Source organism: Zootoca vivipara, chromosome 11 (assembly GCF_963506605.1).
Source record: "Zootoca vivipara chromosome 11, rZooViv1.1, whole genome shotgun sequence".
Taxonomy (NCBI): domain Eukaryota; kingdom Metazoa; phylum Chordata; class Lepidosauria; order Squamata; family Lacertidae; genus Zootoca; species Zootoca vivipara.
In genome coordinates this window covers 62211010-62237011 of record NC_083286.1, presented here as the reverse complement: position 1 = coordinate 62237011, position 26002 = coordinate 62211010, and the positions used below count along the sequence as shown (strand labels likewise).

The 26002-nt window shown below is 48.8% G+C and overlaps 1 protein-coding gene across 5 annotated transcripts in view; it reads right to left on the bottom strand.

Annotated features, from left to right (window-relative positions):
* The window catches only part of CNTFR (ciliary neurotrophic factor receptor), a 367284-nt gene that overhangs the window by 202067 nt on the left and 139215 nt on the right, over positions 1-26002 (bottom strand). Inside the window, exon 1 of one of the 5 annotated variants that reach the window (XM_035100657.2) lies at positions 23933-24140. The exons of 2 other annotated variants lie outside the window; for them this stretch is intronic. The gene's annotated coding sequence lies outside the window, so the exon portion shown is untranslated. 2 more of the 5 variants (XM_035100656.2, XM_035100659.2) reach the window with 2 other exon arrangements.

Genomic DNA, 26002 nt, shown 5'->3' with positions numbered 1-26002 from the left:
AGGGATTCACTGCCATTCCCCGGAGAGATCGTCACATTGCTCTGCAGACCCTCATTCCCAGGGCAATTTCTCCAACGGCCTATCTCAGGATTTTTCTAAAAATATATATATATATGAAATATAAATACCATAAATAATAATAATTTTCACCTCTGGCCAGCCTCGGTCAAAAAAAGGTGGGAAACTTCTGTCAAAACCCCCCACGGTGGCCTCTGCAAGAGCTTGCCTTGCTGCCTAATGCTTTGCCCAGTCCTGGGCTCTGCAAAAGTAGCACCTCTTGCTTTGGAAATTGCTGCGTGTCCAATAAAACCCAGGCAGGTTGGTTTCCGGAGCTCATTCTGTTCCAGAGTAAAAGAGAGAAAAGGCGGCCGGGGGGGGGGGGGGGCAGAACACTTACAATTTTGGCTTCGCTGGATGCGATCAGCCTGGGCAAAGAGCTCCTCGCTTCAGCCCAGAGAAACCTCAGCTCAGCAAAAATCTGAGCCAGCAGAGCAAATTGGATGGTTTCGTTTTCTTTGAAGTCCCCCTTTACTTTTGTGTAAGGGGAAGTCGATGGCCAAGCTGTGATCGGATTACAGCAAACTTTATTCCCGCATCCACAAAACCCTTTGGGGCAGGCGCTGTTTGGATGAATGTAAGAAGAGCTGGCAGGATCAGGCTCCAGCCGGTCAAGCGTCCTCTTCTCAAGAACGGCCAACCGGACGCCCCAAAGCGAAGCCCGCCACCCCGGGTGCAAGAGCAAGGCTATGACTGCACCCCCAAAGCCTTCAGAGCACAATTCAGGATGCTGAGTGGCCTCTACAAAGGCTTTAAGGAGCTCGTGGCCAGATCCAATGTCCTGAAAGATTGCAGCGCTTGGGACTTTTTCATTTAGAGACAAGGCAAGTAAGCAGCGACATGAAGAGCTTTATAAATTTGTGCACGGCATGGAGAAAGTAAATAGAGAGGTTTTCTCCCCCTCTCTCGTAATTCACGGAAATCTTATGAAGTTGGAAGATTCAGGACAGGGAAAAGAAAGTCCTTTTCCACACAGTGCATAGTTAAACTATGGAACTCCCTCCCACAGGAGACAGTCATAGCTTTAAAACAGTATGTTTCCAAGCACAATTCAAAGTGTTGGTGCTGACCTTTAAAGCCCTAAACGGCCTTGGTCCAATATACCTGAAGGAGCATCTCCACCCCCATCGTTCAGCCCGGACACTGAGGTCCAGCGCCGAGAGTCTTCTGGCGGTTCCCTCACTGCGAGAAGCGAGTTACAGGGAACCAGGCAGAGGGCCTTCTTGGTGGTGGCACCCGTCGACTCATCAGATGTCAAAGAAATAAACAACTACCAGACTTTTAGGAGGCATCTGAAGGCAGCCCTGTTTAGGGAAGCTAGATGTGTGAGGTATAAATAATAAATTATTATTATTATTATTATTATTATTATTATTATTAAAGAGGAATAAACAGATTCAGGGAGGAGATGGACATGGCTGTGCTCTGCCTCCATAGTTGGAGGCAGCAATGCTTCCGAATCCCAGTTAATAATAATAATAATAATAATAATAATAATAATAATAATAATAATAATAATTTATTTATACCCCGACCATCTGGCCGGGTTCCCCCAGCCACTCTGGGCGGCTTCCAACAAAACATTAAAATACAGAAATCAAACATTGCTGGAAACCACAGGAGGGGAGATGGTTCTGTGCTTGAATCCTGCTTGCGGGTTTCCCATGGAGGCATCTGCTTGGCCGCCGTGAGAATGGGATGCTGAACTAGATGGGCCATTGGCCTGATCCAGCAGGCTCTCCCTAGGTTCTTATGAGACAAGTGGGCAACGGCTTATACCAGGTGCCCAAGTTGTCACTGAAAGATCCAACGGGGGGGGGGGGGAGGAGAGATGCCACAACCCCTCTTGGCAGCGCCTTCTTTTCCCAAACATCTGATAGAGGAAGAACCAGAACACGGGGGCCCAGGTGGAGATTCAGCAGAGGTCCATCTGGGAGGAATGTTCCATTAAAGGAATTGGCCGGCAGGTGATGCAAGAAGCCCCTCCTAAACCCTGGACAGAAACGGTCAGTCAGAGCAACAATACCGAACAAAACCTAGCCAGAGAATTGTAGAGTTGAGAGGAACCCAAAGAGTCATCTTGTCCGGGAATCGCAGCTAAAGAACCCCAGGCAGACGGCCATCCAAGCTCTGCTTCAAAACCTCCAAGGAAGGCAGCGCCCGATTTAGGGTGGCCTGAGCCGTTCTCCTGCAAAGGGTATCAAGCCGAGGGGGTGCAAAAGATGCCACGACTAGAACATAGCGCACTTGAGAGCATGCGCAGAGTGGAAGATGAGAGGGAGGAGGGCATGAAAATAGGAACTATTTAGGGGCGGGTGCCAAATTTTGTCCTCTGCCACCTTCTGAGGGAGCCTGCGCCAAGTCGGAGCTGGTGCGAGGGACCTTCCTGAGTTCTTCCTAACTCCCACTGCTGACTTTGCAAGGAGGCTTCACATGCTTGATGCTTGATCTCATCACAAGGAGAATCTGATCTATTGTGCCATGACCTACAGGGCTGCAGGATTCTCTTTGGCAGAGCTGAAGTGCCTCTTAGAGAGCCTGAATCCAGTCTCAGTGGCGAGGTGCCCCTTAATGGGAGCCTCTTAGCAAGAAAGCTCTGCATTCTCAAGCCCAGGACTCCTGGGTCCAGAGCTGATAATTGCCACTTGGAGGGCCCTCGACAGCCACTTCTGCAGCCTTGGGCAGCTGCTTGAGGGAGAAAGCGCAGCCTTTTATCTGCATGACTGATGGCTCAGCCCTCAAGTGCTGGTCTTGTGCACATGTGTGTCATATCACCGCCACTTCTCCCCCTCAGCCGCAACCAGCAACAAAAGGTCAGTGCCGTTTCTCCGCCGGGATACAGAAAGGCTGCAAATTCCCTCCTTTCCATCGCAAACCCAGAAAAGGGAACTGTACCCCAAGAGTGACAAAAAACGCCTCCCCTCACCCAAGGTGCTGGAGAGAGGCAAAATGCTACCCTTCTGAGCATGGTGGAACAGATGGTCTCCCTTGGGAGGTGGTGTGGTGTAGTGGTTAAGAGCGGTAGACTCCTAATCTGGGGAACCGGGTTCGCGTCTCCGCTCCTCCACATGCAGCTGCTGGGTGACCTTGGGCTAGTCACACTTCTCTGAAGTCTCTCAGCCCCACTCGCCTCACAGAGTGTTTGTTGTGGGGGAGGAAGGGAAAGGAGATTGTGAGCCGCTTTGAGACTCCTTCAGGTGGTGATAAAGAGGGATATCAAACCCAAACTCCTCCTCCTCCTCCTCCTCCTCCTCCTCCTCCTTCTTCTTCTTCTTCTTCTTCTTCTTCTTCTTCTTCTTCTTCTTCTTCTTCTTCTTCTTCGAAGGTTTCTAAGCAGAGGTTGGATGGCCATTTGTCCGGGATGCTTTAGCTGAGATTCCTGCATTGCAGGGGGTTGGTCTAGATGACCCTCAGGGTCCCTTCCAACTCTACAGTTCTTTGATTCTATGTTGGGGGTGTCAGCAAGCAGTAATTCGGGAACCGTGGCAAGTGACTGGTGCTACTGAGTGTGGGTTGAGCACTTGGTTTGCCCAGCTCCACTTGAGACCTGAAACTAGTAAGATTGAGCCCCTTCACGTCTTTGATCCAGAGCTCCACTTAAAAGCAGATATTTGGAGTGGGTTTCCACACACATATATTCTCTCTCTCTCCCTCTCTCTCTCTCTCTCTCTCTCTCTCTCTCTCTCTCTCTCTCTCTCTCTCTCTCTCTCTCTCACACACACACACACACACACACACACACACACTTGTGCGACAACTCTAGGTCCCCTGTGCCTCTGGCTCCACTTCTTAGAAGATAATAACCTAAGAATAATAAGTTGGCCCATCTAACCCAGCATCCTGTTCTCACAGTGCCCTACCAGATGCCTTGTTGGGATGGCGACTGGCACTCAAAAGCACTGCTGCCTCCAGCTGCGGAGGCAGAGCACAGCTTTTGTGGCTAGCGGCCACCAGCAGCCCTCCTCTCCTCCATGAATTCCCATGCTCCTCTTTCACAGCCATCCATGTTGGTGGCCATCACTGCCTCCTGCAGAAGTGAGTTCCAGAGCCCGTGCGCTGCATGCAGAAGTGCTTTCTCTTATCTGTCTTTCATCTTCCAACACTCATCTGTGTTGGAGCTCCATGAGTTCTAAGGTTAAGAGAGGGGGAGAAAAACTTTTCTCTATCCACTTTCTCCAGGCCAGGCATGGGAGGCCAGAACTCAGCCATCAGACCTACATTGGCTCCCAGTACATTTCCGAGCACAATTCAAAGGGTTGGTGCTGACCTTTAAAGCCCTCAACGGCCTCGGTCCAGTATACCTGAAGGAGCGTCTCCACCCCCATCGTTCAGCCCGGTCACTGAGGTCCAGCTCCAAGGGCCTTCTGGCAGTTCCCTCAGTGTGAGAACGCAAGCTACAGGGAACCAGGCAGAGGGCCTTCTCGGTAGTGGCACCCGCCCTGTGGAACTCCCTCCCATCAGATGTCAAGGAGATCAAGAACTACACAACTTTTAGAAGGCATCTGAAGGCAGCCCTGTAAAGGGAAGCTTTTAATGTGTGATGCTTTATCATGTTTTTAATATTCTGTTGGGAGCTGCCCAGAGCGAATAATAAATAAATACTTTGCCACAGCGGTATGTCCTTCCCGAAGCATAGATTAAAACCCAGCCATTTGTGAGTTTACAGAAGTGGAGGAAAACTAGGCCTTACTAACGGGACCTGCAACAAAATGTTGCACTTGGGAGAGCTGCTTGGGTACCTGACAGCCAGTCGGTGATGCCCTTGGATCTATTCCAGCCATGTCCAACTCCAAGAGACTGTGATTTACTCCCAGTATAAAACAAACTGGCAGTGATCCACCTATTGTCATTGGAGGGAGGAGGAGCGTGCGTGGGGTGGGTGGATTGCCCAGAGTTGTTGAGCTTTTTTCACGTAACTTTTTGTACACAATAAGGATCCCACGATCTACCAGGATCAGCTGGGGATCTATCGGTAGATTGCAATCTACTGGTTGGATATCCCTGCTCTATTCTATTCCCCCACAATTTCCAGCTCCTTCAGTGATCAGCCAGCATTCTGTGGCCCATCAGGCTCCTGTTACGGTTGTTATTTTTAAAAATAAAAAATTTAAAAAATGTGTTTTTATAAAGTTGTCTGCTCTTTTATTACATAAACCACATGTTGAGCTTTCGGGGAACAGAAGTCTAGAAAAGAGAGGGACTGGGGACTTTGGTGCCATTTGTTTTCTCAGTTCACCTCTGAATCTTTCCCAACTTGTCAACACGGAACTAGGATGCCTGGAACGGAATGCAAGCTTTCAAATCATTTCCTGCCAGCACTAAAAGAAATGGTAAATTTGCTTCCCAAGATTTAGAAAAGCAGATATTTCTGTTACTGAAACCCAATAATGTAAGTCCTTGGGTAGTTCCTCTACCCCAGGCCCACTGAGATAAATGGGAGCGGCAAAAGAGCACAGCAAGAGACTTTCATGGTGAATTGTGCCCTAAAAAGGAATTGGCCTTGTGTGCTGCAGCATCACATTGCTGGCTCTTTTTCAGCTTCATAGCTTGAGCAAACCTCGAGGCGCTCTCTAAAGTGGCCAGTTTGCTTTAATCTCGCACATGCTTCTTACGCACAGGAAAAGAAAAATACTTCACAGTTGTCCTTGATTTAATTTCAATTTGTTGCTTTGAGCATGGCTTCCCCCGGCTTATTACCAAGACAGTCTTGAATTTAATTACTGCTTTGCCCCACGTACCTCCTGCCAGATCTCCTCGCTGAAACAGGAGAGCTGAACCTCAGAGAGGCTGAGAACAGTGGAGAGCCTTCCTAAGTTCCTTTGGAATTGGATGAGAAATGCATCACATGGTACTTTGCAATCTTGGGATGTGGCAAACCACCAGCAACATTGCTAAGGTGAACATGAGGCTGCAGCTGAGTTTGCAGATACAGGCTCAAGTCTTGCCAGTTGTATGCTTTGCATATTGAGTCAAATGTTGATCTGGAAACAGCACAGTGCAGAGAAGAGAAAACTGACCGTCCAAAATTTAACAGTGCAGTCCAACCTGCGAACTGGGCTCACTCGGCATCTGGTTGGAAGATGATGGACTTGCCTTGTGCGAGGATCAAATGAGCAAAGACAGCAGCAGGGAGAAAAGGTTCTTCCTTTCTGTTCATCTTCATTTCTCCTCCATCAAACAGCCACAGAAGATGATGAAACAGCCATTAAGGTCCTCTTTTCTTTCCGTTACAAATGCCCATACGGCAGCAAAAGTGCCCAGTTGTTGTTGGTTTTTTTTTGGGGGGGGGGAAGATGTCATCCAATTTCATCCGGATTTCAGACTTAGCCTCTCAAAGCCCCTGTCCAAATCCGAAAATTAACGAGGGAGCTTGCAAAGAGCACACAATCCGCTTGAAATGTCAGTTCCAAACACTTTGGGCTTCTGTCTGCCACGATAAGGAACGTTAGATTATGATGAAGAATTTGATTCCAGGAAAGTGTCTTCTTCATCAAATCGGAGGAGGGACATGGAGAGAGTCTCTGGAAGGTCTCCCAGGAACTCCAGAACTTATTTTGAATGCCAGAGCTCAAGCCTTTGAGATGGGATAATCAAGACAAGGGGATCATCCGAGCATGGGAAGATGGCACACACACACACCCACTCTGGAGTATCATAGACTCCTAGAATGGTAAAGTTGGAAGGAACCCAAGAGTCACCTAGTCCAAACCCCTGCAATGTAGGAATCACAGCTAAAGCATCCTTTGCAGACAGAGAGCCAACCTCTTATTAAAAAAAAACCCAGGGAAGGAGAGTCCACCACCTTTGAGGGAAGTCTGTTCCACTGTCTTAACAGAAAGTTATTCCTACGTTTGAGTTGGAAACTCTTTTCTTGTCATTGGAAGCCACTGGGTTCAGGTCCTACCATCTAGACCAGTGGAAAACAAGCTTGCTTCCTCCTTGGCAGGCATAGGCAAATTCGGCCCGACCGATGTTTTGAGACTACAATTCCCATCATCCCTGACCACTGGTCCTGTTAGCTAGGGATGATGGGAGTTGTAGTCCCAAAACACCTGGAGGGCTGAGTGCCTATGCCTGCTCTTCAGTCACATGTCACAGTTATTATCTAAAGGAGTATACCTAAAGGAGCGTCTCCACCCCCATCGTTCTGCCCAGACACTGAGGTCCAGCTCCAAGGACCTTCTTGCGGTTCCCTCATTGCGAGAAGCCAAGTTGCAGGGAAGCTGGCAGAGGGCCTTCTCGGTGGTGGCACCTGCCCTGTGGAACGCCCTCCCATCAGATGTCAAAAAGGAAAACAGCTACCAGATTTTTAGAAGACATCTGAAGGCAGCCCTGTTTAGGGAGGCTTTTAATGTTTAAGAAATTAGTGTATTTTAATGTTTCTGTTGGAAGCCGACCAGAGTGGCTGGGGAAACCCAGCCAGATGGGCGGGGTATAAATAATAATAATTAATAATAATAATAATAATTAGAGTGAGTGCAGTTTATGAAGATGATTAAAATGTGTATATTGCCCCGAATACCCGTAAATCTCAGAGTGGCTTGCAGCATAAAATTACAATCTACATTTTTAAATTACAATCTACATTTTGTGGCTTCATCTTCAACATACTCTCATGTTTCTCCAGCCAGCAAATTTTGGAGTGATGAGCATGGGCACTGGGAAAGCCCTTTCCGGAGTGGGCGTTTATTGCGGAATTGCAATCTTGTGGGAGTCTAGGAGGTTATAAGAGGAAATCTTGGGAGAGACAGCATTGATCCTGAACACCAGTTGCTGGAAACCGCAGGAGGGGAGAGTGTGCTTGTCCTTGGATCCTGCTTGCTCACATCCCTGTGAGAACTGGGTGCTTGGCTAGATGGGCCTCATCCAGCAGGCTATTATTGTGCTCTTATGTTCTCAGCTATCATGAGGATGCGTTGTCTGCAGCTAATGCTTGCTGTCATGGGCAGCATTTTGACTCCGCGCCTTCATCCCTCGCTGCCATCTCACTCCTCTGAACTAAGCTTGCCAAACTGATAGCTTCCACCGGTCAGAGGGAAGCAGGGAGAAAAAGACATCTCCCAAACCGCCAACCTCTCTCCACACAGAAACCAAAATGATGCCTGTACACAAATGCAAATATTGAAGCTCCACTCTGGGTCTTTCATGAAGTTCGTTTCTATTTTTGAGGAAGAGAAGGAAAAGCGGGGAGGGGGGGTAGTACAGCCCAATTGCACCTTTTGCGGGGGTTCGGTTCCAAGAATTCTGCGTGCACATGGACACTGCGCATACCCAAACCCTCAGGGCCACCCTGCACCTAGTAGGTGTGGAAGAGAGAGAGAGAAAATCTCCAATCACCCCAGAAAGCTTAAAAGCAAAGTGGAGACTCTCTGCAAAAATATCATGGTCAAATGAAATTGCAGGCAGGACTTGAGATACAAGCAAAATAATGAGAATGATAAAGGAATGGAGGGCAGGATACACGTTAAATTTAAGGCAGTCGATAAAGGATTTGAACAGAAACATGTTACGGGACTACGGTTTGGAAACTAAATTGTATGAAAATCAATAAAGATTTAATTGGGGGTGGGGTGGCCTCTTTTCGTGCAGGGTAGCTGTCTGCCTTGCTTGGGGAGGGGGGGGGGGCAAGGCCCTCTCAGCATGTCAACTCTGGAAGCCTTGAGGTGCCCATGTGAGATCCCCCAGAAACTCGGACCGCCTCTCCAAAACACCCCAGAGCTGATTCAATCCCTGGAAATGTCTTCCACTTAAAACCCCAGAGGGCTATTTCTCCCTCTGTCAGTGGAGAATACTGGGCAAGGTGGACCAGTGATCCTCTGTAACATTCCTTTCCCACATGCACCCAGATCAGCTGTGCAACAAGCCCCCCCCCCATCCTCTCTCTCCCTTTCTGCAGCTTCTTCCTGCCCCTCCAGCCCAAGAACAAACTATCTCTGGTGGCCTTGATTTGCTAATTCAACCCTCTTTCAAGGCCACCTGTAATAACGGCGGCATGGAAAATTGACATTCCTCCTGCTTCTCATCAGCTCCAGCACTGTTTGTTTGTGAATTAATAACTCTGATGCTCCGCTGAGTTATCGATCTCCCCCCTCTCTGCACAACGGCAAAATGCAAAAAAACAAATTAATGAGCAGATGATGGCAAAGCTCTAATGAACTTGCGCAGAGTCAATCAACAGGATCAGGGCAAGGCATCTGCGGTGGCGGGAGATAGGGGGTGGGTGGGCCGAGGAAAGGGATCCCAAAAGACACCTGGGTTTGGACTTCCAATAAATGTGGGGTGCCAATGGAAAATGTCTCTTGCAGAGGTGGAAGCCGGCCTCTCCTTTGTCCTCAAAAATGCTGGTGAAACTCAAGGGCTAAGAGAGACTGAGTGACAGAGCAGGATGTCCCGGGTTCAAATTTAGTCTCGGATCTGGAATCTGGGTTGATCTGAAATCTAGGATTGCAAACAGGGAGGTCAGAAGGAAAGGAAAAGTAGAAAATGAGAGACCATCGCCACAGGCGCTCATACGTACAACGGCCACCTGTCATGGATGCTTTAGCTGAGATTCCTGCATTGCAGGGGGTTGGACTAGATGACCCCTGGGATCCCTTCCAATTCTACAATTTATGATTCTATGACATGTAAGAGGCTTATATTTTGGGAGCAATTCTTACGTTCTTATGTAGCTGCATTGTTTTCTACTTTGTGGGTGCCCCGTGGTCATATTATAAAACAGTTGTGTTCTGCGTTGTAAACCAAGCACTGCTAGGAGTCGCTTCTAATTGTTTTCCAATTAATAAAAATGTTGAGATGGCATGAGCAAATTTTCATTCTGAAAGTGTGCGCCTGAGGAAGAAGTTCAAGAACTGCTGGGTGGCAGAGACACCGGGGGGGGGGGGGCGACAGGGAGAAGAAGCCCGTGAAAGTCGCTCTTTGCTGCCAATTCTGCCGGTTTCCCTTTGCAAATCCTGTAATTTTACATTTCTCCGCGCAGCAGTGAGCCTCCGGCAAGCCTGCTGAGCTCGCTCTCCTCCGCAGAGAGGACCTTCTCACATCGATTATGTGCAGAGCCAGGTGTGTGCCTGTTGCATTTTCCACCAAATGAAGCAACAGAAGGACACCCTCCATCTTTCTTTGCACAGGCCTGGCGCGAGGCGGGATGGGGCTCTTTGGAGGGAAGGTCCCCCCCCCCATGGCAACTCTCACGGAGCCAGACATTATCGCAGCTGGAAGGGACCCCGAGGGTCATCTAGCCCACCCCCACTTGCAAATCAGGAATCCCAACGGTTCCTTCTAAACTCCTCAGGAATCTGCAAAACCCAATTAAATCATAATGGGATGAGGGTACCAGCTGAGCACAGGTAATGATGCCACTGTCACCTCCATGGAAAAGAAATAAAATTATTGCCCGCCTCTGGCCAGTTGTAGCCAAGTGGAGAAGATGGGAGACCCTTTGCAGAAACCACCCCAGACTCAGCAGCCCACCCTGTCCAGTGAGGGCAGGTGACAAGGGGTGATGTCAAGGGCCAGTTAATGGCAACATTACCTGCCCCAAACCATAAAAATTTTACTTATTTCTTTGACAATACATTTATAGCCCAGATTTTCTGAAAGAGATCAAGGATGTGTACTCAGTTCTCCTCCTCCCCATTCAACCCCCACAACAACCCTGTGAGGCAGGGCAGGCTGAGAGGCAGCGACTTGGCCCAAGATCGGTCACCCCCTTAGCTTCATGAGCAAGCCAGAATTCGAACCCTAGCCTCCCAGGTCCTAGTCTGCCACTCTAGCCACTGCACCACCCTGCCTCCTGCCATCCTTCCAAGCTATTTCTTCTCCATCACATTAAGCCTGTGCTTTTGCTTTCCTCCGTGTTTCCCTAACCACTATGCCGCACTGCCTCTCTGCGTAAAATGGGGAGGGGGCTGCTGTAACTGAACGAAATTCTAAATCCTACTGGCGCAAGCCAACTAGCGCAAGAGAAGGGTGTAAGAAATAGCACAGGCCCTTAAAACATTCTTCCTCCTTCCCCAGGTGGCGATTTAAACGATCCCCTCTCCGGACAGGCTTGCAAGGTACATATCTTGGCAACTCCTTCCTTCTCTCAGCCTTGCTCTCTCCTCCAGTTACTCTTTTCATCTTATTCACATTTCCTATCTGTTAAGAGATTTCCTCTGCCCCTCCTGGAGGAATTGGGCCAGTTAAGAAACACTAATGTAAAGCAAATAAGGAATGCCTTTTGGGGGAATCGCGGCTCCCCAACAGCAATCAAACTTAAACATGCCATTTACCAGGCCTGGCCGAAGGAACCTCTCGCTGCACAGAACTTGGCTGTTATTGCAGCACCGCTCATTTGCAGAGCGCTGGTTCTCAGGCGGAGAGAGGCCGTAATTTTTCTGCCCTCAAACAATCCCAAAGTCTCCGTCCGCAATAAATTATGTGAATTTGGCTTGTCCTGGTGGAGTTTGGATTTGCAACGCGCTGGGAGAAGAAAGGCTGGGTCATGAAGCATCGCATGTGTGCAGGGGACGTCCAATAAACGTGGAGGAGCAGAAAGGGCCTGAGAACAGAGATGTCTGGAAATCTTTTTAACGGGGGATCCCAGAGGTCATCTAGCCCAGCCAACCACCTACACCCCACAACGGCTGGTACAAAAAAGTCCTTGGAAAAACCATAGTTCAGGTGAGCTTTGACTGCATTTCTTGCTGCCTAGAAAACTCCAGCCTTCTCACTTTATCAGCAGGGGGGAATGTGGCCCTCCAGGCCTCTCCGCCTGGCCCTCAGGATTTTTCAGAGGCCACACCCCTTCCAAAGCCAAGCCCCCTGTCTACAGGCCACACCCCTCAAAGGCTCCGCTCTGCCCCACCTTTGCCTGGCTGCAAATGTGTCACTGAACTGCGATAAGGTCTGGATGAAGAGATGCTGGACCCCAGCTGGAGTCCTGTGTCCAGTTCTGGGCATCCCAGATTAAGAAGGAGCTGGACAAGCTGGAAGGTGCGCAGAGGAGGGTGACCAAGATGGTCGAGGGACTGGAAACCAAGCCTGATGAGGAACGGTTGAAGGAGCTGGGGGTGTTTAGACTAGAAAAGAGGAGACTGAGAGGAGATGTGATAGCCATCTTCAAATATCTGAAGGGCCGTCACATGGGAGAGGGAACAAGGTGGTTTTCTCCCCCTCTTGAGGGTAGGACATGAACCAATGGCTTCAAGTTCTAAGAAAGGAGATTCCAGCTAAAGATCATGAAAAACCTTGTGACGGGAAGAGCTGTTCAGCAGTGGAACAGTCTCCCTTGGGAGGTGGCGGACTCTCCTTCCTTGGAGGTTTTTAAGCAGAGGTTGGGTGGAGAGGGTTGCACTCAGGGTCCCCTATGATTCTATGAATGAGATGGACTCAGAAAGGAACATTCAAACCGACACCAATCCCTTAAGGATTTATAGGAATGGGAACTACTCGCGATTCAGTTTTGACACACGGATAGAAGCAGCGATTCAATTCCAACATCACACCCAAGCGCCGTTTGTAGTCCAACAACAGTCAAGAGGGCGCCACGTTGGGGAAGGGTTGCCTTAGAACAGGGGTGGCCAACTCCCAAGAGACTGCGATCTACTCTCAGTGTTAAAAACTGGCAGTGATCTACCCTCTTTTGGGGGCTTCAGGTCAAATTTGTTGAGCTTTCTTTAGAGAAGAGGAAGGCCCATATTTTAGGGGTTTAGGTCTAAATTGTGTAGCTTTTTTTAGGAAAGAGGAAAGCCAGTGATCTACCACAGACGTCCAGTGATCTACCAGTAGATCACGATCTACCTGTTGGACCTGCCTGCCTTAGAAGGTACATTCTGATTATGTATTGCTCCTCCTGTACTAATATCCGTTTTTTATGAACTTGTCCCATGCTTTAAGGATGAACTGCACCACTCCCAGCTCCCTATCCTTGGCAGATGGTGTGCTGATATTTTACATGCGCAAAGACGGTTGCGCTCTGTCCCAGGGGCCCTGTTTCACACTATTAAAGTGCTGTGATTAAAAAAAAAACAAAAAACAAAATCCTTAGCTGTTGAAGCTCCATAATACAGTTCTAAATTTGGCACTCCCCTCCTGCCTGGTCCAGGATTGTAAAACTCAACCTAGTTATACCTCTTTATTTCACATGCAAATGCTGTGAGCCATTCGTTGTGCTTCCATGATGAAGAGGTGAAGGCCCCTTTCACCAAGCTAACCTACCAGCCCGTCGAGAACCAGTATGTCTATCCCAAGTGGCAACGGCAGAGGTCCACCCCCCAGACACCTTTAATTGGAAATGGCAGTGATTCAAACCCAGAACTCTTTGCGCTCCACTACTGACCCGTGGGTTTCTTCTTCGCATAACTATGGAACTCACAGCTGCTGGAGGCAGTGACGGCTACCAACCTGGGTGCCTTTAAAGGAGAACTGGACAAATTCCTGAAGCAGGAGAGGGCTAGCAAAGGCTACGATCCAGGGCCACTATCCCCTGTCTCCATGACTGGAATCAGGGACGCTTCTGAAAACAAGTCACTGGAAAGCGCAGGAGGAGAAAATGCTCTTGTGCACATATTTCCCACAGGTACCGTATCTGCTTGGCGACTGTGAGAACAGGGTACTGGATTAGATGGGCCATTGCCCGATCCTGCAAGCTCTTTTTATGTTCCCTCTGAGCTGACTCAGCTTCCTCAATTTCGAATGGACTGGTTATTGGCAGGAGGGAATTGACGGAGCAATGGATTCAAACTTCAAGAAAGAAGATTCCACCTAAATATTAGGAAGAACTTCCTGACAGTAAGAGCTGTTCGGCAGTGGAATTTGCTACCAAGGAGTGTGGTGGAGTCTCCTTCCCTGGAGGCCTTTAAGCAGAGGCTTGACAGGCATATGTCAAGAATGCTTTGATGGTGTTTCCTGCTTGGCAGGGGGTTGGACTGGATGGCCCTTGTGGTCTCTTCCAACTCTATGATTCTATGACCCCGCCCCCCGAGCAATGATGCCCTCCTGTGGCAGGATTGGTGCGTGATCGGAAGGTTGGCGGTTCCCTGCGATGGAGTGAGCTCCCGTTGCTCTGCCCCAGCTCCTGCCAACCTAGCAGTTCAAAAGCACACCTGTGCAAGTAAATAAATAGGTACTGCTGCAGCAGGAAGGTAAAAGGCGTTTCAGTGTGCTTGGGCACTCGTCACAGTCCTCTGTGCGCCAGTAGCGGTTTAGCCATGCCAGCCACATGACCCGGAAAACTGTCTCCCTCGGCCTGAATGCAAGATGAGCACCACAACCCCAAAGTTGCCCTTGACTGGACTTAACCGTCCAGGGGTCCTTTACCTTAAGGTTACTAGACGTCTCCATTCCCTGGGGACAGTCTCCGGATCGACAAATCAGTCCCCTGACAAAATCAATCTGTTGTAAAGGTAAAGGTACCCCTGACCGTTAGGTCCAGTAGCGGACGACTCTGGGGTTGCAATGGTCATCTTGCTCTATAGGCCGAGGAAGCCAGCGTACAGCTTCCAGGTCATGTGGCCAGCATGACTAAGCCACTTCTGGCGAACCAGAGCAGCACACGGAAACGCCGTTTACCTTCCCGCCGGAACAGTACCTATTTATCTACTTGCACTTTTGAGTGTGCTTTCGATGTGCTAGGTTGGCAGGAGCTGGGACCGAGCAACGGGAGCTCACCCCGTCGCGGGGATTCGAACCGCCGACCTTCTGATTGGCAAGCCCTAGGCTCAGTGGTTTAGACCAAAGCGCCACCATCTATTTAGTGGGAAGTTGAAAAATGTCCCCTGGTTTATTGGGGGGGGGGAATCTGGTAACCTTACTTGATCTTTACCTTTTTACCTAGAGCTTTGCCAAGTTCCCCAAGATAATGAAGGGAACGCTGTGGATGTAGCCTATCTTGATTTCAGCAAGGCCTTTGACAAGGTGCCCCATGATATTCTTGTAAAGAAGCTGGTAAAATGTGGGCTAGACAATGCTACCATTCAGTGGATTTGTAGCTGGCTTACTGACCGAACCCAAAGGGTGCTCATCAATGGCTCCTCCTCATCCTGGAGAGTAGTGACTAGTGGGGTGCCACAGGGTTCTGTCTTGGGCCCAGTCTTGTTCAACATCTTTATCAATGACTTGGATGATGGGCTTGAGGGAATCCTGAGCAAGTTTGCAGACGACACCAAATTGGGAGGGGTGGCTAACACCCCAGAGGACAGGATCACACTTCAGAATGACCTTAACAGATTAGACAACTGGGCCAAAGCAAACAAGATGAATTTTAACAAGGAGAAATGTAAAGTACTACACTTGGGCAAAAAAAATGAAAGGCACAAATACAGGATGGGAGACACCTGGCTTGAGAGCAGTACATGTGAAAAGGACCTAGGAGTCTTGGTTGACCACAAACTTGACATGAGTCAGCAGTGTGATGCAGCAGCTAAAAAAGCCAATGCAATTCTGGGCTGCATCAATAGGAGTATAGCATCTAGATCAAGGGAAGTAATAGTACCACTGTATTCTGCTCTGGTCAGACCTCACCTGGAGTATTGTGTCCAGTTCTGGGCACCACAGTTCAAGAAGGATACTGATAAGCTGGAACGTGTCCAGAAGAGGGCAACCAAAATGGTCAAAGGCCTGGAAACGATGCCTTATGAGGAACGGCTTAGGGAGCTGGGTATGTTTAGCCTGGAGAAGAGAAGGTTAAGGGGTGATATGATAACCATGTTCAAATATATAAAAGGATGTCATATAAAGGAGGGAGAAAGGTTGTTTTCTGCTGCTCCAGAGAAGCGGACACGGAGCAACGGATTCAAACTACAAGAAAGAAAATTCCACCTAAACATTAGGAAGAACTTCCTGACAGTAAGAGCTGTTCGGCAGTGGAATTTGTTGCCAAGGAGTGTGGTGGAGTCTCCTTCTTTGGAGGTCTTTAAGCAGAGGCTTGACAGCCATCTGTCAGGAATGCTTTGATGGTGTTTCCTGCTTGGCAGGGGGTTGGACTGGATGGCCCTTGTGGTCTCTTCCAACTCTATGGTTCTATGATTCTAATGAATTGTTTTCTAGGCTGCATAGTCCCTTCAGCGAGGCCGAAAAGGAGGGTGGTCCTGTCATCTGGGAAGCCCAGGATCTCCATGCACACTGCCTAAGCTTGTGTCCCAGGGAGGTCATTTTGGTGATGCTAGCACAGTGGTTTGACTTCTCTGATTCCCTTCTCTTTTCTAGTCCATTAATGGGTAATCAAAAGACATACTTTCTGGGAACTGGGTTGGGAAAAACTTGTGTGTTGCTGGGATGGAGCACTGCGAAGGGTGCGGGGAGAAGCAGAGGCGAAACCAAGAACAAGGCACCAACCGTCCCTAATTTTGGATTGACAGAACATTTCAGACGAGGAGAAGGGAATCACTGTTGTTGTGTTTTTGTCACGGGCTGCTAAGTGTCTCTCTGTGGTGTGTGAAACATTGAATCTACCAAATAAATTCTACCCTCTCATCAATAACCTCACAATGGAAACTAACCGCAAAATCCTTTTGGAGAAAGAAACATAAAAATTATCTCAGACCTCGTTAATAACAGATATTGATTGGCTTAAGTGCGAGTCTATGCGTGTGCATAAATTACACGATAAAATCAATGGCGTTTTGCACTTTTCCCCCTATCAAATTGCATTATTACAAAATCCCTCTGAAATTACAAAAGCCCAACTGAGAACGCCCCTGCCGATTGACAAAGCACACTAAGTCATCTCTTTTATTGTTTCTTAAGTCTATTACAAGGGGAACAGGTGCTTTAAATCAACTTAACAAAGACAACAGCCCCAAAATAAATCCTGGGATCAAAATTAAGATTATTGAACTTTACTAAGATATTTTTCTTTCTCAAGGTAAAGGGAATGGATGCAGTCACAGACAGCACATTACTGCACCCCCCTCTGGGAAATTAATGTTCCTGAGCAACCCCCGCCCCGCCCCCAGTCCCAACGGCGCCTGCACGGCCATTGCTCCCGGAGGATTCGAAGCATAATGGAAAAAGGGCAGAAAGCAGGATCCTGCGCACCCCTATTCTGCCACATGTGCCACTGATCCAAGATGGTGCAGGTCTTGGGTGCCCTGGGGCTATACACTCCCCAAAGGACTCCGGGAACCTGCAAGAGTTGGGTTGCAGGAATTATCCTGTGGGGAACCTGCAAGAGTTGAGTTGCAGGAATTTCTGCTCACACCCCCCCCCCCGATGGCTGGTGCAAAGCAGAAGACCTCCTGCATCTCCCTCTAACCCACCCTGTTTCTCCAAAAATAAGATATAGCCATAAAATAAGCCATAGCAGGATTTTTAAGCATTCAAGGAATATAAGCCATACCCCGAAAATAAGACATAGTGATAGGCGCAGTAGCAATGCCGGCCGTGGCAGGAGGAGAAGGAGGAGGAAAAAAATAAGACATCCCCTGAAAATAAGCCATAGTGTTGTTGTTTTTTGAGGAAAAATAAATATAAGGCAGTGTCTTATTTTCGAAGAAACATGGTATCTGCAAACACGAAAAATGCAAAAGCCAGGAGAGAACGGAGTGTTTGAGGGAGCTCTGGGGAGAGGAAGGTTCTCCCCTGTAATTTTGCATTGTGTGGCCCAGGAAGGCCAAGTGCATCATCATCATCATCATCATCATCATCATCATCATATATTAATTATACCCCTGCCCATCTGACTGGTTTTCCCAGCCACTCTGGGCAGCTTCCAACAAAATATTAGAAACAGGACGAAACATCAAACATTAAAAACCTCCCTAAACAGGGCTACCTTCAGATGTCTTCTAAAAATCTGATAGTTGTTTTTCTCTTTGACATCTGATGGAAGGGCGTTCCACAGGGCGGGTGCCACCACCGAGAAGGCGCTCTGCCTGGTGCCCTGCAACTCGGCTTCTCGCAACGAGGGAACCGCCAGAAGGCCCTCGGCGCTGGACCTCAGTATCCAGGCAGGACAATGGGGGTGGAGACGCTCCTTCAGGTATACTGGACCGAGGCCATTTAGGGCTTTAAAGGTCAACACCAACACTTTGAATTGTGCTTGGAAACGTACTGGGAGCCAATGTAGATCTTTCAAGACCAGTGTTATGTGGTCTCGGCGGCCACTCCCAGTCACCAGTCTAGCTGCCACATTCTGGATTAGTTGTAGTTTCTGAGTGACCTTCAAAGGTAGCCCCACGTAGAGCGCATAGCAGTAGTCCAAGCGAGATATAACTACAGCATGTACCACTCTGGCGAGACAGTCCGCGGACAGGTAGGGTCTCAGCCTGCGTACCAGATGGAGCTGATAGACAGCTGCCCTGGACACAGAATTGACCTGTGCCTCCATGGACACCTGTGAGTCCAAAATGACTCCCAGGCTGCGCACCTGGTCCTTCAGGTGTACAGTTACCCCATTCAGGACCAGGGAGTCTTCCACATCTGCCCACCTCCTATCCCCCACAAACAGTACTTCTGTCTTGTCAGGATTCAACCTCAATCTGTTAGCCGCCATCCATCCTCCAACCGCCTCCAGACACTCACACAGGACCTTCACTGCCTTCACTGGTTCTGTAACTTGGCTTCTCGCAGTGAGGGAACCACCAGAAGGCCCTTGGAGCTGGACCTCAGTGTCCAGGCAGAACGATGGGGGTGGAGACACTCCTTCAGGTATACTGGATAAAAGATACCCCTCCGCTAGCTCCTGATGCTCCTATTCTCCCCCTCCTGCCCCTGCAAACCAAGGATGAAAAGTTGTGTGGCAGCTCTGATGCTGTGCCCAATTGGACTCTGGCAGTAACCCTGCACAATAAAAAGGTAAAGGTAAAGGACCCCTGGATGGTTAAGTCCAGTCAAAGGCGACTAGGGGGTGTGGCACTCATCTCGCTTTTCAGGCCAAGGGAGCAGGTATTTGTCCACAGACAGCTTTCCGGGTCATGTGGCCAGCGTGACTAAACCGCTTCTGGCACAATGGGACACCGTGACGGAAACAGAGCGCACGGAAACGCCATTTACCTTCCCACCACAGCGGTACCTGTTTATCTACTTGTGCTGGTGTGCTTTCGAACTGCTAGGTTGGCAGGAGCTGGGACAGAGCAACGGGAGCTCACCCTGTCGCGGGGATTCGAACCGCTTACCTTCTGACTGGCAAGTCCAAGAGGCTCAGTGGTTTAGACCAGCGTTTCTCAACCGCTGTTCCATGGCACACTAGTGTGCCGCGAGACGCTGGCTGGTGTGCCGCGACGTGCGGCAACGAGAAGGGTGATTTGCATTGTCACGTGCCTGGCGGCCGCCAATACACATCACTGACCCGCCGGAAAGCAATATTTGGCAAGTGTTTCTTACAGTCATAATTATAATATAGGGCGGCACAGAGTTAAATGTTTTAACTTTTTTAATGGTGGTGTGCCTCGTGAATTTTTTCACGGAACAAGTGTGTCGTGGCCCAAAAAAGGTTGAGAAACACTGGTTTAGACCACAGCGCCACCCGCATCCTCCTGCACAATAGGGCTGGGCAATATCATATTATATATCACCAGCTAAACATTGTCTCATATGTATGTATGTATATTTATATATCCCCGATGTCTGAAATAAGGATGGAGCTGTCGAAGCATTGGCAAGCTTCACAGTTTCCCCCACATTGTGATTCTTGTATAGCAAACACACAAGCAGGAAGATTCATGATACATTGCCAGGTCAAAAAATTATGAAACTGCTATCACAATATGGACTTCAGACCAGTTTGGGACGATATATTGATACCGCTTTCCTGCACACCATAACCAGAGACTACAGGCATCGCAGGAAGAAGGAGGCAAGGCACACTCCAAGAGCTTGACGTTTATGATTTCACAATGCTATTTCTGCAGGACTTGTTAAGTGCAGGGATTTGGCAAACAATAACGTTAGTTAAAGCCGTATTAGAGAAGGACTGACATTTTATGCGTGTGTGTAATATATATCTTTATATGTGTAAACGCAAGCACATGTATAATTTACTTTCTTTGAGAGGTTTTGGAGAGGAAACTCCCAAGATAAACACAATGCAGAGAAAGTTTGAGGAAGGAAAAAGAGTCCATCTCCAATTCTCCAGTCTGCTAGAAATATTTAAGAGTCAGCTAAATGGCAGATTAAGGAGAATGAGATGCAAAACATTTGACAGCTTTTCTCTTTTTTAAAAAATCATACGCTTTTGTAATTTGCCTACAAATGGATTTCTTTTCAGAGTTTGCTCAGGGAGTCCCATTGAAGATAAACCTGAGAGGCAATTCTTATTACAAAGTGTGTGTACATTTAAAACAAATGTTTACGAGGGTGGCTGATAAATGAATTTAAATGGAAAAAGCCAAATGCAAAAGTAATTTAATACTGAAACATTCGGATCCAAATATTATCTTGCTCTCTCGGCTTTCTTGGGATTGACAAGCTCTTTTGTAAAAAATATGAATCACGAAAGGGAAAACCCAGGACCAAAACCTTTCCTTCCAGAAGTGGATCCTTCCGGAAGGCTCAGTCTCCCTTCTAGGAGGCTCAGAGAGACACCTCTTTTTAAGAAGAAGAGTGACACAATATTTAATTGACAGGCCCTTTCAAAGTGACAGTAAATAACACAGCATGTCTGCAGCAAAGTCGGAGGCTGCCATGGATCAGCAACTGAAACTGATTTTTTTTTTTAAAAAAAGGAAAAATATGTTTCTCACAAGCCACAGTGTGAAGTGAGGCATTTTTGCCATTGTTCATCTCTGCACAATAGAGAGCCTCTTGAAGGCTATTAGCCTGAGGTTGCCACCAGGCAATGAAATAAATGTTTGTGTGTGACTGCAGGCGCGCGCGCGTACACACACACACAGAGAGGGGGGGGGAGTCTCTCCTGTCTCTGATTCAGTTTATTCGACAAGCGTGCTGGGTTCGGGTTTGATACCCAGGTTCAGACACCATGTCAGCAGCCAACAAGTATTTGTAATAATATTGCACCTACAGGGTGTTCAAAGCAGACACACAGCAGACAGGGTGTTCAAAGCAGACACGATAAAATTTCAACCACTTGATTTAGTTTCTGCAAACAAGCAAAAATACATCCTTCGCCTGCATGCGCACAACCTGGCAGCAATCTTCACAGCAACCCTGTAAAGGTAGGCAAATATTCTCAGAATCACAGAATCTTAGTTGGAAGGGATCACAAAGATCATCTAGTCCGAGCCCTTGCAATGCAGGAACCGTTTTGCCCAACGCGAGACTCGAACTCAGCCCATATTAAGAGAGATGGGAAGGGCAAGGCTGGGCAAAGCTTGTCCTAGGTCAGTGTTTCTCAACCTTGGGGCTCCAGCTGTTTTGGGACTACAACTCCCATCATCCTTAGCTAGCAGGACCAATGGCTGGGGATGATGGGAGTTGTAGTACAAAAACAGCTGGGGGACCAAGGTTGAGAAACACTGCCCTAGGTCACTGGATGAGTTCAGCTGCTTAACAGCTGCCTTGTAGCCCACCCCATAAGCCATGAATCCAAACCACACTTCTCACAAGATGCCTTGCCTGCAGCAGTTCAGGGGTAGAGCATCTGCCTTGCATGCAGAAAGTCTCAGGTTCAAGAGGCCATGTTGAGTTTGGTGGACCAAAGGGCACAGTTGAGCTGCAGTGTCTGCTTTGCACCCAGACTGTCCCAGATACAACCCCAAACATCTCCAGGTAGGGCTGGCAATGTTGCCTGCATAAAACCTCAGAGACAGCCTCTGCCAGTCAGTGTAGATAATACTCATCTGTATAGGTACAAGGAAGAGTCCTACATTTTAGTCTTAAAGCCGGGTGGGTTTTGCTTGCCTCCGTCCAGACACCAGATCGAGGGGCAGGATATCCACAAGCAGCCAAATAAACCAATCTACTGTACAAATGTTTCAGTTCCTGCCTGGCTCTTTTCATGCCAACGAACGGCATTCAAAAGAACTTTAAGTTTTGCCCCCTCCAGAATACGGGTAAGGGAATAAATGGTATTCTGAATCAAGCCCTCAACATGCCTAATCTGCACCCTTCTAGGATGGAGGTCCATCTCCCGTTGGTGGGGATCCTGCGGCCAATTAATCAGCCTACACAGAGCAATTCTGGACACAGGCAAAGTGCTGAATTCAGCAGATCTCCCCCCAAATGATTCCCATTAACATAACAAATGGCTTTGCCAAGGCCTATTAGACAATCCTATCCCGATATTTAAAAAGAATGAAAGAAGGGGCAATTAATACCACAGTATATTCATGTCTCCCATTTTTATGGCGATCAAACTTACTCCCAAGGGAGGAAGGAGCCCAGCTGGAACCCATTCAGCCCAGATCCATGCAGACCCTTCTGCAAGCGAAAAAGTGCTCCATTCATGGGAGAAAGTGGCAAAAAGTCTCTTTTCTATGGGGCTTGGGAAGGAGAAATCCAAATCTTCACTTAGTCACAAACCAAGCTTTTGCCTGGAGTCGGCTGCTGGAACATGCAAGAACCATGAACAGCACAATTCCGTCCCATTGTGCAGATGCAGCGGTGGCCACTCGCTTTGAAAGGAAATCAGAAAGTTTACAACATAAGATCTTAAGAAGAGCATCTGCTGGATCAGGTCAATGGCCCATCTATTCCAGCCTCCTGTTCTCACAGTGGCCAACCAGATGCCTCAATGGGAAACCTGCAAGCAGGATCCGATCACAATAGCCCTCTCATCTCCTGTGGCTTTTAGCAACTGGCATTCAGAAGCATTGCTTCCTCCAGCTGTGGAGGCAGAGCACAGCCATCAGGGCTGGTGATATTTTGAAGAGCAAAAAAGAGGAAACATTTGCAGACTTCCACTTTTTACTATGGATCGCTATGATGACTCTAGAGGGCGTGTTGAGGACATATGGCAACCTTACCATCAATAGCCCTCTCCTTCCTAAATTTATCCTACAGTATGACTCCTATAGGATTCCTGCATAGAAAGTTCTTGGAAACCATGCGAATATATATTAAAAAGAGCTCACTGAATATGGTGGCTTGAAAGAGAGAGAGAGAGAGAGAGAGAGAGAGAGAGAGAGAGAGAGAGAGAGACCCAAGTTCAAATCAGATGGGAGCCGATGTTCCCCCATAACAGTTTCTGATTTTCTTCCTGGCTTCCCTCGGATCCACCTGCTGTGCCCACTACCTCCGAGTTATACTGGGAGCATTGTTATTATTATATTTATTTATATCCTGCACTTTTCTCTGTCAGGGACTCAAGGAGATTTACAGATAAAATAGAAACAGCTTAAAGCATAGGGGGAATGAGCAATAAGTTAAAAAGAATTGAATATATGAGAGAGAGAGAGAGAGAGAGAGAGAGAGAGAGAGAGAGAGAGAGAGAGAGAATTCATAGAATCTTAAAAGCTGGAAGGGATTCCCAGGGGTCATCTAGTCCAGCCAGGAATCTCAGCTGACAGATTCCTATTCAACCTCTGCTTAAAAACCTCCAAGGAAGGAGAATCCACCCAAAGAAATCATCACAGCAGTCAGTTCTCAAAAGCCCGTTGGAACAAGAAAGCTGGACAACAAGGAGGGAGCCGGTCTGGCTTCCCTAGACAGGGAGTTCCAAAGTTGCCTAGGAGCAGCCACCACCGAGAAGACCCCTCTCCTGCGTCCCCACCCAGCACTCCTGTGAGGGTGGTGGGACCAAGCTTGGCTCTGTGATGGTGAGAAGGAGAGCCGGTGTGACAGAGATACAGACCAGAGGTTGACTTGCCAAGAGGATGGGCAGTTTGAGTCCAGCGTTCCACCGAGGTCTTTCTAGGGTACCTGGAATTGTCAGGAAGCAGAGTAGTCTGATGTGACAGCTGGGGCCTTCAGCACACCAGCAGCACCATGACCGCAAGTCCAGCCATGCACACCCTGCAGGGGGGAATCTGCTCCTCTTCCAACTGATACAACTTACCTAGAGCTGCACCCGGCCCAGGCATTAACTGGGGTCCACTTCTGACAGCGGTGAGAGTGCAAACTGAGCTCAGAAGAGAAGGCAAGGAGTGGGAACAGCGAACCGGACTCAGAGAGGAGCGCGTTCCTGCCTTGGGAAAACCTTCCCCTTGCAGAACCAAAAAGGACCCCCTGCACACAAACGCATGTGTTCTGGCCTTTCCCGGGATGACGTGCATCGTCCAAGGTTGCGCTTGGGACCCGCAGGCCAAAGCATATTCCCCGGGAGAGCGGCACTTTGGCTCCCCTTGCCAAAGCTCAGCTCTGAACAACAACAAGCAGAGCGTCCAAGTGATTGCTCAACAGAGTGCAAACAGGGGCTGGGGACATAAGGACATAAGGAGAGCCTGCTGGATCCAGCCAAGAGCCCATCTAGTCCTGCATCCTGTTCTCACAGTGGACAACTTGATGTCCAGGATCCGAGAACAAGAGCCCTCTCCCCTCCTGCATTTTCCAGCAACGGGCATTTGGGCGTATTTCTGCCTCTGAACTAGGAGCCACCGATAGCCCTCTCTCAAACAGCTTGTGCGATTCTTTCTTAAAGCCCCCGAGGTTGGTGGCCACCACTGCCTCCTGCAGCAGAGAGTTCCACAGTTGAACAGTACCTCCTTTTCTCTGTTCTGACTCTTCCAACGTGCAGCTTCATTGCATGTACAGAAGTTCTACTGCAAATAAGCATAAGAAACACCTGCTGGATCAGGCCAATGGCTAATCTAGCCCAGCCTCCTGTTCTCACGGTGGCCAAACAGATACCCGTGGGAAACCAAGGAGCAGGATCCGAGCACAAGAGCATCTCTCCCCTCCTGTGGTTTCGGGCAACTGGGATTCAGAACCATTGCTGCCTCTGACTTTGGAGGCAGAGTAGAGCCATCCTGGCTAGGAACCCTCAAGAGCCCTCTCCTCCTCCTTCTCCTCCTCCGTCTTCCGAATCGCAGTTGCTGGAAACCACTGGAGGGGAGAGGGTTCTTGTGCTCAGATCCTGCTTGCTGGCTTCCCATCATGGCTTGGCCCCTGTGAGAAGAGGATGCTGGACTCGATGGGCCATTTACTGTTCTCCGGTTCTTATTGGCACCTGATTTTTGAGAGGGGAAGCCGAGTCACAGCAGAGGAAAGCATCCAGCCCGGGGCTGAGGGCAGTTGCTTGCCTCCCCTCCCTTCTCGCACATCGCCATTCCTAAGTCTGAGGCTGCAGGGAAACCAAATGTGACAGGAGGGAAGTGACCTCTAGGCTGGGAACGGAGAAGTCCTGGAGGCCGGCTCGGCGGGGGGGGGGGGGGCGGGAGCGTCCCAGCACCTGCCGGCCTGAACTTTGACGCTGACCTGCGAGGAGACCACGCAAGGGAGAGGATTCCAGAGGATTTTTGGCAGCGCTCGGCGCCCAGCGCTCCCTCTCGACGGCTCCTCTGGGCCCAGAGAGAGGCTCAGCGCATTAGATCAGCACGTGCAACAACGTGCGAGGCGTGAATGTCGTCATGTGTGTACTTGTGCGTGTCTCCTGTGGCTTCTCTGAGCCCAAACCGGCGGATGGAGAGACACAGGCAAAGAGATTGAGGAAAACGCAAGCGCAGGCTCAGTGTGTATGGGGGAGAGAGAGAGAAGGAATGGTGTGGCAAGAAGCAGTGTGGTGCAATGGTTAGAGTGTTGGGCCAGGACCTGGGAGGCCAGAATTCGAATCTCAGCTTGGTCATGAAGCTCACTGTGGTGGCCTTGGGCCAGTCACTGTGTCTCAGCCTAACCTACTGCCCAGGGCAGTTGTGGGAATTGAACAAAGACTAGGAACTGGGAGAGACCAGGGTTCAAATCCCCTCTCAGCCACGAAGCTCAGGGGGTATACCCTACACAGCCTGTCACTGCCTTTCAGCCGGATACCCTAACCAAACTTTTTTCAAAGAGGGCCAGATTTGATGAAGTGAACATGCATGAGGGCCGACGAAACTTATTGAGCTTTTTTTAGGATTGAAATTGTTGAGCTTTTTTTTACGATTTTACCCCAAAGTTTCTGAGTTGTTGTTGTTTTTACAATTTTACCCCA